At 45.9% G+C, this 11,335-nt stretch overlaps 1 pseudogene; it reads right to left on the reverse strand.

Annotated features, from left to right (window-relative positions):
* The window catches only part of LOC118966157, a 15,301-nt pseudogene extending 4,339 nt beyond the window's left edge, over positions 1-10,962 (reverse strand).
* Positions 10,963-11,335: the final 373 nt, after the last annotated feature.

An 11,335-nucleotide genomic window follows, 5' to 3' on the forward strand; every position in this document is an offset into this window, starting at 1 on the left:
GTGTGTGTGTACTCTGTGTGTGTGTGTGTACTCTCTCTCTCTGTGTGTGTACTCTGTGTGTGTGTGTGTACTCTTTGTGTGTGTGTACTCTGTGTGTGTGTGTGTGTACAATGTGTGTGTACTCTGTGTGTGTGTGTGTACTATGTGTGTGTGTACTCTGTGTGTGTGTGTGTACTCTGCGTGTGTGTCTCTTCTCTCTGTTATTGTTTTGTGAAACAGGAAGTACAGCCCTTGGGTCTCCTCTCAACTTCCTGTCCGCCGGCCGACCCGGCTGTACCTGCTTCCTGGAAAGCAACCGGGAAAGTGTTACCAGCATCTGTCAAAAGGTCACCTGGCAACTGTTTCCCTGGGATACAGTAAGGCGTCCACTATGAGATGGAAATGGACGCAGAGGAGGACAGGGGAGGATATAAAGGGAGGAGGAGAGGAGACAAGGGGAGAAAGGAAAGAGGAGAGGAGACAAGAGGAAAAGATAAAAGGGGACGAGGAGAGGAAGGGGAGAGGTGAGGAGACAAGGGGAGAGGAGACAAGGGGAAAGGGGAGGAGACTAGAGGAAGGGGGGAGGAGATAAGAGGAGAGGGGAGAGGAGAGGAGACAAGGGGAGAGAGGAGAGGAGACAAGAGGAGAGGGGAGAAGACAAGAGGAAGGGGGGAGGAGACAAGAGGAGAGGGGAGGAGACAAGAGGAAGGGGAGAAGAGAGGAGACAGAAGAGGAGAGGAGACAGGAGAGGGGAGGAGAGGAGACAAGAGGAAGGGGAGAGGAGAGGAGACAAGAGGAAGGGGAGAGGGGAGGAGACAAGAGGAAGGGGGGAGGAGACAAGAGGAAGGGGGGAGGAGACAAGAGGAAGGGGGGAGGAGACAAGAGGAGAGGGGAGGAGACAAGAGGAGAGGGGAGGAGACAAGAGGAGAGGAGACAAGAGGAGAGGGGAGGAGACAAGAGGAGAGGAGAGGAGACAAGAGGGGAGGAGACAAGAGGAGAGGAGAGGAGACAAGAGGAGAGGAGACAAGAAGAGAGGAGACAAGAAGAGAGGAGACAAGAGGAAGGGGAGAGGAGAGGAGACAAGAGGAAGGGGAGAGGGGAGGAGACAAGAGGAAGGGGGGAGGAGACAAGAGGAAGGGGGGAGGAGACAAGAGGAAGGGGGGAGGAGACAAGAGGAAGGGGGGAGGAGACAAGAGGAGAGGAGAGGAGACAAGAGGAGAGGAGAGGAGACAAGAGGGGAGGAGACAAGAGGAGAGGAGAGGAGACAAGAGGAGAGGAGACAAGAAGAGAGGAGACAAGAAGAGAGGAGACAAGAGGAGACGAGGAGAGGAGAGGAGACGAGGAGAGGAGAGGAGACAAGAGGAGAGGAGAGGAGACAAGAGGAGAGGAGATAAGAGGAGAGGAGAGGAGAGGAGAGGAGACAAGACAAGAGGAGAGGAGACAAGAGGAGAGGGGAGGAGACAAGAGGAGAGGAGATAAGAGGAGAGGAGAGGAGAGGAGAGGAGACAAGAGGAGACAAGAGGAGAGGAGACAAGAGGAGAGGGGAGGAGACAAGAGGAGAGGGGAGGAGACAAGAGGAGAGGAGACGAGACAAGAGGAGAGGAGAGGAGACAAGAGGAGAGGAGACAAGAGGAGAGGAGAGGAGACAAGAGGAGAGGAGATAAGAGGAGAGGAGACAAGAGGAGAGGAGACAAGAGGAGAGGAGACGAGACAAGAGGAGAGGAGAGGAGACAAGAGGAGAGGAGAGGAGACAAGAGGAGAGGAAAGGAGACAAGAGGAAGGGGGGAGGAGACAAGAGGAGAGGGGAGGAGACAAGAGGAAGGGACAAGAGAGGAGACAGGAGAGGGGAGGAGACAAGAGGAGAGGGGAGAGGAGACAGGAGAGGGGAGGAGAGGAGACAAGAGGAAGGGGAGAGGAGAGGAGGAAGGAGGGAGGAGAGGAGACAAGAGGAAGGGGGAGGAGAGGAGACAAGAGGAAGGGGAGAAGAGACAAGAGGAGAGGGGAGGAGACAAGAGGAAGGGGGGAGGAGAGGAGACAAGAGGAAGGGGGGAGGAGAGGAGACAAGAGGAAGGGGGGAGGAGACAAGAGGAAGGGGTGAGGAGACAAGAGGAAGGGACAAGAGAGGAGACAGGAGAGGGGAGGAGACAAGAGGAGGGGGAGAGGAGAGGAGACAGGAGAAGGGAGGAGACAAGAGGAGAGGGGAGGAAAGGAGACAAGAGGAAGGGGAGAGGAGACAAGAGGAGAGGGGAGGAGACAAGAGGAAGGGACAAGAGAGGAGACAGGAGAGGGGAGGAGACAAGAGGAAGGGGAGAGGAGACAGGAGAGGGGAGGAGACAAGAGGAAGGGGACAAGAGAGGAGACAGGAGAGGGGAGGAGACAAGAGGAAGGAGAGGAGAGGAGACAAGAGGAAGGAGAGGAGAGGAGACAGGAGAGGGGAGGAGACAAGAGGAAGGGGAGAAGAGAGGAGACAGGAAAGGGGAGGAGACGAGGAAGGAGAGGAGAGGAGACAAGAGGAAGGAGAGGAGAGGAGACAAGAGGGCATGACCTGCCAACCAGCTGCACCAATGTGTCGGGGGAAACACAGTTCATCTGGTGGGCCACAGAGTCGCTAGAGTACGATGAGCCATGTAAAGCCCCTCCCCGGCCAAACCCTCCCCTAACCCAGGTGACGTTGGGCCAAACCCCCCCTAACCCAGATGACGTTGGGCCAAACCCCCCCTAACCCAGATGACGTTGGGCCAAACCCCCCCTAACCCAGATGACACTGGGCCAAACCCTCCCCTAACCCAGATGACACTGGGCCAAACCCCCCCTAACCCAGATGACACTGGGCCAAACCCCCCCCCCCCCAAATCAGATGACACTGGGCCAAACCCCCCCCCCCTAGCCCAGATGACACTGGGCCAAACCTCCCCTAACCCAGATGACACTGGGCCAAACCCTCCCCTAACGCAGATGACACTGGGCCAAACCCTCCCCTAACCCAGATGACGTTGTGCCAATTGTGCGCCGCCTTAGGGCACTCCTGGTCACAGTCGGTTGTGACACAGTCTGGGATCAAACCCGGGTCTGTAGTGACGCCTCAAGAACTACGATGCAGGGCCTTAGACCGCTGCGCCACTCAGGAGGTCAAATTGACATTGTTTTATGATGACACTGTCTATCTTTTCATATGTTTGACACTTTCTCCCTTTTTAAAAGTCTTTCTACAACTGAAAATGGACACAATTCAATGGATATCGATCAACAACGAGGTAAGACTCGATGCTGTGACTGCAGATGACTGACTTGCTCACTTATTTGTGTGTGTCTGTCTGCAGGGATGAGGAGGAGGAGGTCAGGGAGGAGGAGTTCAGGGATGAGGAGGAGGAGGAGGTCAGGGAGGAGTAGGAGGTCAGGGAGGAGGAGGTTAGGGAGGAGGCGGCGTGTACAATTGCCATTGGGTTTTGTCTCATGATGTTATGCAGATCACATGTATCTACAGTTTCTCTGAAACCTCATAAGACTCAGTCACAGCAGACCTCTTCCTCCTCCCTGACCTCTTCCTCCTCCCTGACCTCTTCCTCCTCCCTGACCTCTTCCTCCACCCTCACCTCTTCCTCCACCCTCACCTCTTCCTCCTCCCTGACCTCTTCCTCCTCCCTCACCTCTTCCTCCTCCCTGACCTCTTCCTCCTCCCTGACCTCTTCCTCCTCCCTCACCTCTTACTCCTCCCTCACCCCTTCCTCCTCCCTGACCTCTTCCTCAGTGCACAATGTCATCTACAGGGTCAGTGGTGGGATCACGAAGAGAGTGATCCATTTTCCATCACCAGCTGAAATGCATGAGGTTGGCGAGAGATTCACCAGACTGACATGGTCCCCTGCATTTCAACAGGTTGTTGGTGCCACCGATGGCTTCAGGCAGAGTCCCCGGCCAGAGTCCCCGGCCAGAGTCCCCGGCCAGAGTCCCCGGCCAGAGTCCCCGGCCAGCCAGTGGAGGACACCTACATTGCACAGCATTCCGAGGCAGAGGAATGTGGTGGATAATGAAAACCCGCTGGCGTCCTGGAGGTGAAGCCCTACTTTTGTCCCTGAGGCGGTGGCCTGCTGCACTGCACAACGTCCTGGAGGTGAAGCCCTACTTTTGTCCCTGAGGCGGTGGCCTGCTGCACTCCACAACGTCCTGGAGGTGAAGCCCTACTTTTGTCCCTGAGGCGGTGGCCTGCTGCGATGCACAACGTCCTGGAGGTGAAGCCCTACTTTTGTCCCTGAGGCGGTGGCCTGCTGCGCTGCACAACGTCTGCCTCAGCAACGACGACACTGTGAAGCCTGAGGCCGCAGAGGGGAAGGAAGATGGAGCCCTGGACCAGCAGCAGGATGGGGACCACCCGCGGGACAGCACCCGCTAACCCGTCCCAGGTGACCACAACCACTGCAACCCCCAACAGTAGAAAGAAACCCACAGTATCTTCACACGGCCTGTTGTTTAAAACATCATTGATGATCCTTAAATTAATCAATATCATTATTATTGTTATTATTATCATTATCATCATTATCATTATTATTATTATCATTATTATTATTAGCATTATTATTATCAACATTATTATTATTATCATTATTATTATTATTATCATTATCATTATTATTATTGTCATTATTATTACCATCATCATTATTATTAGCATCATTATCATTAACATCATTATCATTATTATTATTATCATTATCAATATCATTATCGTTATCATCATTATCATTATTATTATCATTATTATTATTATCATCATTATTATTATTATTATTATTGTTATCATCATTATTATTATCATTATTATCATTAGCATCATTATTATTATTATCATTATTATTAATAATATCATTATCGTTATTATCATTATCATTTATTATCATGATCATTACCATTATTATCATTATTACTAGCATTGTTATTATTATTATTATCATTATTATTATTATTATTATATAACTGACTGTTCTGCTTTTTATACCGGTGTTCATATTTGAAAGATCATACTATTCTGATGTTTGTGTGCTGAGTTTCATGGCCTAAAACGTTATGGTTGTGTCAATACAATTTACAATAGTATCAAGCTGTGTGTGGACCTTCCATTTGTATATATAAAAACCCACTTCATGAAATGTTCTCATTTCATTTCACCCCCAAAAAAACATTTATTTTTAAATTAGATCTGGCATTTATAGGCAGAGTCGATCAAGTGCTCAAATTGGTTTGAAAGAAAACAAATGGTTATTGGACCCAGGTCTGGAACTGAAATAATGACTGAGATCAAGTCAAATCAAATCAAATGTATTTATAAAGCCCTTCTTACATCAGCTGATATCTCAAAGTGCTGTACAGAAACCCAGCCTAAAACCCCAAACAGCAATGCAGGTGTAGAAGCACGGTGGCTATTGAAATTGATATTAGGATATTGATATTGAGATATTGATAACTCTTTTGGAACTTGTCACTGGCATATCAATAATCCCAGAGTGGATGAGCAACAGAAAAACATTACTTTTTGTCAACAAAAAGCTTCCAAACCACCTGAACAGTTCATCCTCCTCTGTCCTTGTCTCTCCGTCTGTTCTCGTCGTCTATTCTCCTCATCCATCATCCTCTGGTACTCCTCCTCTTTCTGCTCCTCCTGCTTATGGTTCTCCTCATCTCTCTTTCTGTTATCCTCATCTCTCTTTCTGTTCTCCTCATCTCTCTTTCTGTTCTCCTCATTTCTGTTCTCTCTTTTTGTTGCATCTTCATGTCGCTCTACTCATCATGAGAGCTGGTCTGTCTTTCTCTCTCTTCATGTCTCTACTCATCATGAGAGCTGGTCTGTCTTTCTCTCTCTTCATCGCTCTACTCATCATGAGAGCTGGTCTGTCTTTCTCTCTCTTCATGTCTCTACTCATCATGAGAGCTGGCCTGTCTTTGAGGGTTACCTCTTCTCCCTCCCTCCCTCCCTCCCTCCCTCCCTCCCTCCCTCCCTCCCTCCCTCCCCTCCCCCTCTCTCTCTCTCTCTCTCGCTCCCTCTCTCTCCCTCTCTCTCTCTCTCTCTCTCTCTCTATCTCCCTCTATCTCTATCTCCCTCTCTCTCTCTGTCTCTCTCTCTCCCTCTCTCTCTCTCCCTCTCTCTCTCTCCCCCTCTCTCTCTCTCTGTCTCTCTCCCTCCCACTCTCTCTCTCCCTCCCTCCCTCCCTCCCTCCTCTCCCTCTCTCTCCCTCCCCCTCTCTCCCTCCTCCTCTCTCTCCCTCCCCATTCTCTCTCTCTCCCTCTCTCTCCCTCCCTCCCCGAATGCTAATGATCATGAATGCTAATGATCACGAATGCTAATGATCACGAATGCTAATTATCATGAATGAGAATGATCATGAATGCTAATGAGCAAGATCATCTAAGCTGCAGTAACATAACGGTCTTGACATAATCACCAGTCTATATGCATGTGATTGTTCATCTTAGATAACATTCCCGGCAAATCAGCTACTTATTCAAACTCCTTCACTGTCACGTCTCTTTCCTGTGAACGGAATTAGTTTCTAAAAAGGAAAATAGTCAGCTAGCTAATGTTATTTAGAAATTGCTCCCAAGGATGAACCAGACTTGTGGAGGTCTACAATATTTTGGTCTTGGCTGATTTCTTTTGATTTTCCCATGATGTCAAGCAAAGAGGCACTGAGTTTGAAGGTAGGCCTTGAAATCCACAGGTACACCTCCAATTGACTCAAATTATGTCAATTAGCCTATCAGAAGCTTCTAAAGCCATGACATCACTGTCTGGAATTTTCCAAGCTGTTTAAAGGCACAGTCAACTCAGTGTATGTAAACTTCTGACCCACTGGAATTGTGATACAGTGAATTACAAGTGAAATAATCTGTCTGTAAACAGATGTTGTAAAAATGACTTGTGTCATGCACAAAGTAGATGTCCTAACCGACTTGCCAAAACTGTAGTTTGGTAACAAGAAATGTGTGGAGTGGTTGAAAAACGAGTTTTAATGACTCCAACCTAAGTGTATGTAAACTTCCGATTTCAACTGTACATAAACATGGAATCACTGGCCACTTTAATAGTATTTACATACAGTTTTACTCATTTCATATGTATATACTGTATTCTATTCTACTGCATTTTAGTCAATGCAAGTCTGACATTGTTAGTCCTAATATTTACATATGATATTTATTTTACTTTTAGATTTGTGAGTATTGTTGTGAATTGTTAGATACTACTGTAGTTGGAGCTAGAAACACATGCATTTCTCTACACCCGCAATAACATCTGCTAACCATGTGTATGTGACCAATAACATCTGCTAAACATGTGTATGTGACCAATAACATCTGATAAACATGTGACCAATAACATCTGCTAAACATGTGTATGTGACCATAACATCTGCTAACCATGTGTATGTGACTCATAACATGTGTATGTGACTAATAACATCTGCTAACCATGTGTATGTGACTTATAACATCTGCTAACCATGTGTATGTGACTAATAACATCTGCTAACCATGTGTATGTGACCAATAACATCTGCTAACCATGTGTATGTGACTCATAACATGTGTATGTGACCAATAACATCTGCTAACCATGTGTATGTGACTAATAACATCTGCTAACCATGTGTATGTGACTCATAACATGTGTATGTGACTAATAACATCTGCTAACCATGTGTATGTGACTCATAACATCTGCTAACCATGTGTATGTGACTCATAACATGTGTATGTGACTAATAACATCTGCTAACCATGTGTATGTGACTAATAACATCTGCTAACCATGTGTATGTGACTAATAACATCTGCTAACCATGTGTATGTGACTCATAACATCTGCTAACCATGTGTATGTGACTCATAACATCTGCTAACCATGTGTATGTGACTCATAACATCTGCTAACCATGTGTATGTGACTCATAACATGTGTATGTGACTCATACAATTTGATTTGATTTGATTAGAGTCCACTGTTTGTTTACTTCGATTATTATTTTAGATTTTTAAAAACTTTTTCTCCCCAATTTCGTGATATCCAATTGGTAGTTAGTCTTGTCCCATCGCTGCAACCTCCCTATGGCCGAGAGCCATGCCTTCTCCGAAACACGATCCTGCCAAGTCACACTGCTTCTTGACACACTGCTCGTTTAACCCGAAAGCCAGCCCTAATACGGGTAAGCCTGGGGAAGTTTATGGTAGAAGAATAGCTAAATAGGGATGGTGACCGTTTTACCGGCAGTCATGAGTCATGTCCGCAGTAAATATCCACGTGACCATTGAGTCACGGTAATCTCCTCTTATGTACTCTGGTAGTACCCGACACACTAACGAGCTAACGGCTTGGTACCAGGGTTTGGGGAGTAACAGATTACAACAACAATGTCATCTTTTACATGATCAGCAACAATATTGTAATCAGATTATAGATATTTTGTTTTATACCTTTTTAGTTGAAAAAATGCGCAAATTTAAGTTTGTTTCCGCCTGAGCGAGTCTGACCAGAATTCAGAAACCACTATGTTGACACATCAAATGCATTTGATGTAGCACAGGAAACGAGCGGGAATACTAGGCTTTGATAGGCTACAGTCCAAGCTATGTCTTCCAATGGTGCGACTGTTGTCGGCATCCAAAGATTGTTCAACTTGAATAAACGTTTGAAGGTAAGACAGCAGTGGTGTGGCCTACCTGTGACACGGAAATCACTTAGGCCCATTATAGGTTTTACATAGGGCCTTGATTTGAATCACATTGCTGCTCTCTCTGATTTAGCTATTTGCAACAGATTGTGGTTGTTGTGGATGGTTGTTCACAATTGTATAGTACTGCCCACAATTGTTCGCAATTGTATATGTGTATAATAGTGGTTGATTTGAAGAAGTTTAATTAAGCTGCCTATCAATCAATATCAATATTTTTCTAAACTGAAAAACCTCTAACAAATAAAACAATGGCGGAGCTGCAAAAGTACTTTTGTACTTTTATTTACATAAGTGTAATGTTAATTTACATAATTGCAATTTGAATTTACATAATTGTAATTTAATTTACATAATTTAAATTTGATTTACATTATTTTTATTTTTATTTACGTAATGATTCCGGAAGAAGAACAGTACTGACACATTAACAGCTCAATCAAAACGGTCCCCCCCTCTCTGAACTGAAAGAGAGGCTTCTTTTGTAGGGGAAGCCCCTCCCTCATTCATTAATTAAGCCATTTGCAACTTTAAAGCCTACGTTTTCCACTCAGCTAAACATATCATGAATTATCTTCATTGAACCTTTCGCCAATCGGTTTTTCATAATACAATATAACACATTTTCACTATATCAACGCGCCATTCTGGACAGGCACGACAAAGCCAGCCTGATTGCTGTGTGCTGCCTGTGGCCAGTGATAGACTTCTCCTTCACAAAAGCCTTTCCAGAAGAGTGGAGGCTGTTATGGCAGCAAAGGGGGGACCAACTCCATATTAATGCCCCTGTTTTTGGAATGAGATATTTTGGTCATCAGATTGAACAAAAAATAAAATTATAATAAAAATACAGAATCGTTGTATTCATTGGATTGTAAGGGTTGTAGGTAAAAATACATCCAAATATTCTATACTTTCCAGATTTGGCCACACTACAAAACACAGTCTGATAAATACATTTAGACCCGTTGTCATGAATTCTGAATTCAAACGATTTAACTGTTTGATTGACAGGTGTGATGACCAATGGGGAGGAGTTTTTACCACCATCATTATGGCCTGGATTGAAGTATGGATAGAGTTTCTCAGTGAAGGTCTGACCGGTGAAGGAGTAGATCAGAGACCTGGCCTCCACATCAAAGGAGACCAGACCCTCCTCATAATCCACAAACACCCCCACCTTCTGGGGCTTCTGACTGAGAAAAGAGGGGGACAGAGAGGACAGCGAGAACCCTGTACTCTCCATCTCTCAGCCACACAGTCCAGTATCCATTTTCCAGGGTTCAGGTAAATCAGCCCCTTCCTGTTGATGGACTCTCTGGCCACTCCTAATACCCATTTAGTCTTCTTACCCACCTGCACCTCATAGTAGAATCTCCCTGAGGAGAAGCCCTCCTTTCCCAGGACACAGGTCGTATATTTAAACCTCTCTGGGTTGTCAGGGAGATTCTGTCATGTGTTTCCAAGTCTCACTAGTTTCCCATCTTCAGACAGGATGAGTCTGGGATGTGCTGTACCAGGGTCCAGAGTCACAGCCACTGTATACTGAGGAATCTTCTTAAACTCTTGTTCAGTTCCACAGAGTGTTGGACCTTGTTCAGTTGCTCCACAGCAGGTCAACCACAACCTGGACCAAGATTCTCTTCCAAACACAGCCAGAATCACATCCAGGTGTAGCAGGGCCTGAGGCTAGGGGACAGGCAGCCCATATCTAGAATGTGCGTTGACCTTGTTTTCATGCTTTACGGTTAACCTTGGGAAATGTTTTTCTTCCTTCCTATCCATCACTTGCCCAGTATTTAATGTACTCAAGGCAGGAAAAGGAAGAAGGCTAATTGTTTACTGAGTATTGGAACAGAACCAATATCAATGTTGAATAGTTCAGTGGCTTGCTTTGGTTCAGTTTGCTTCTGGTGTTTGATGGCTGAGGCTGTGCGCCCTCTGTCTGTCTGTCTGTCTGTCTGTCTGTCTGTCTGTCTGTCTGTCTGTCTGTCTGTCTGTCTGTCTGTCTGTCTGTCTGTCTGTCTGTCTGTTTATCTGTGTGTCTGTCTCTGTGTGTCTGTCTCTGTGTGTCTGTCTGTGTGTCTGTCTTTGTGTGTCTGTCTTTGTGTGTCTGTCTTTGTGTGTCTGTCTGTCTGTCAGTCTGTTGTCTCCCTGTGTGAATTATCTCATTCTCATTCTCTCTCTGCAGCCAAATTCAACACCATAATTACCAGTCATTCTCTGGTGGCCTCTTTCTCTGACCTGACACACCAGCCATGTCCTGTTCTGAAACATTTTCTGCTGTAGCAAATGGACTCAAATTAAGACCCTACATCTGTAGCCTTTGCTACACACACACACACACACACACACACACACACACACACACACACACACACACACACACACACACATACAGACACACACACACACACACGTGGATGTTTTCTTATCTCTTCTTTTTGACACCGTGTAGCACAAGGACAAACAAAGATACGATAACGCTCCAATTTCCCTTCTTATAAAGCCTTATAATAACAACACAATATAACAACGTCCTACAGAAATGACATTTTGATGTGTTGACAACTTGAATTACAATCTTTGTCAATGCATTGTCCTCCACTGAAGGAACAACTCACTGTCTGTCC

Source organism: Oncorhynchus mykiss, chromosome 9 (assembly GCF_013265735.2).
Source record: "Oncorhynchus mykiss isolate Arlee chromosome 9, USDA_OmykA_1.1, whole genome shotgun sequence".
Taxonomy (NCBI): domain Eukaryota; kingdom Metazoa; phylum Chordata; class Actinopteri; order Salmoniformes; family Salmonidae; genus Oncorhynchus; species Oncorhynchus mykiss.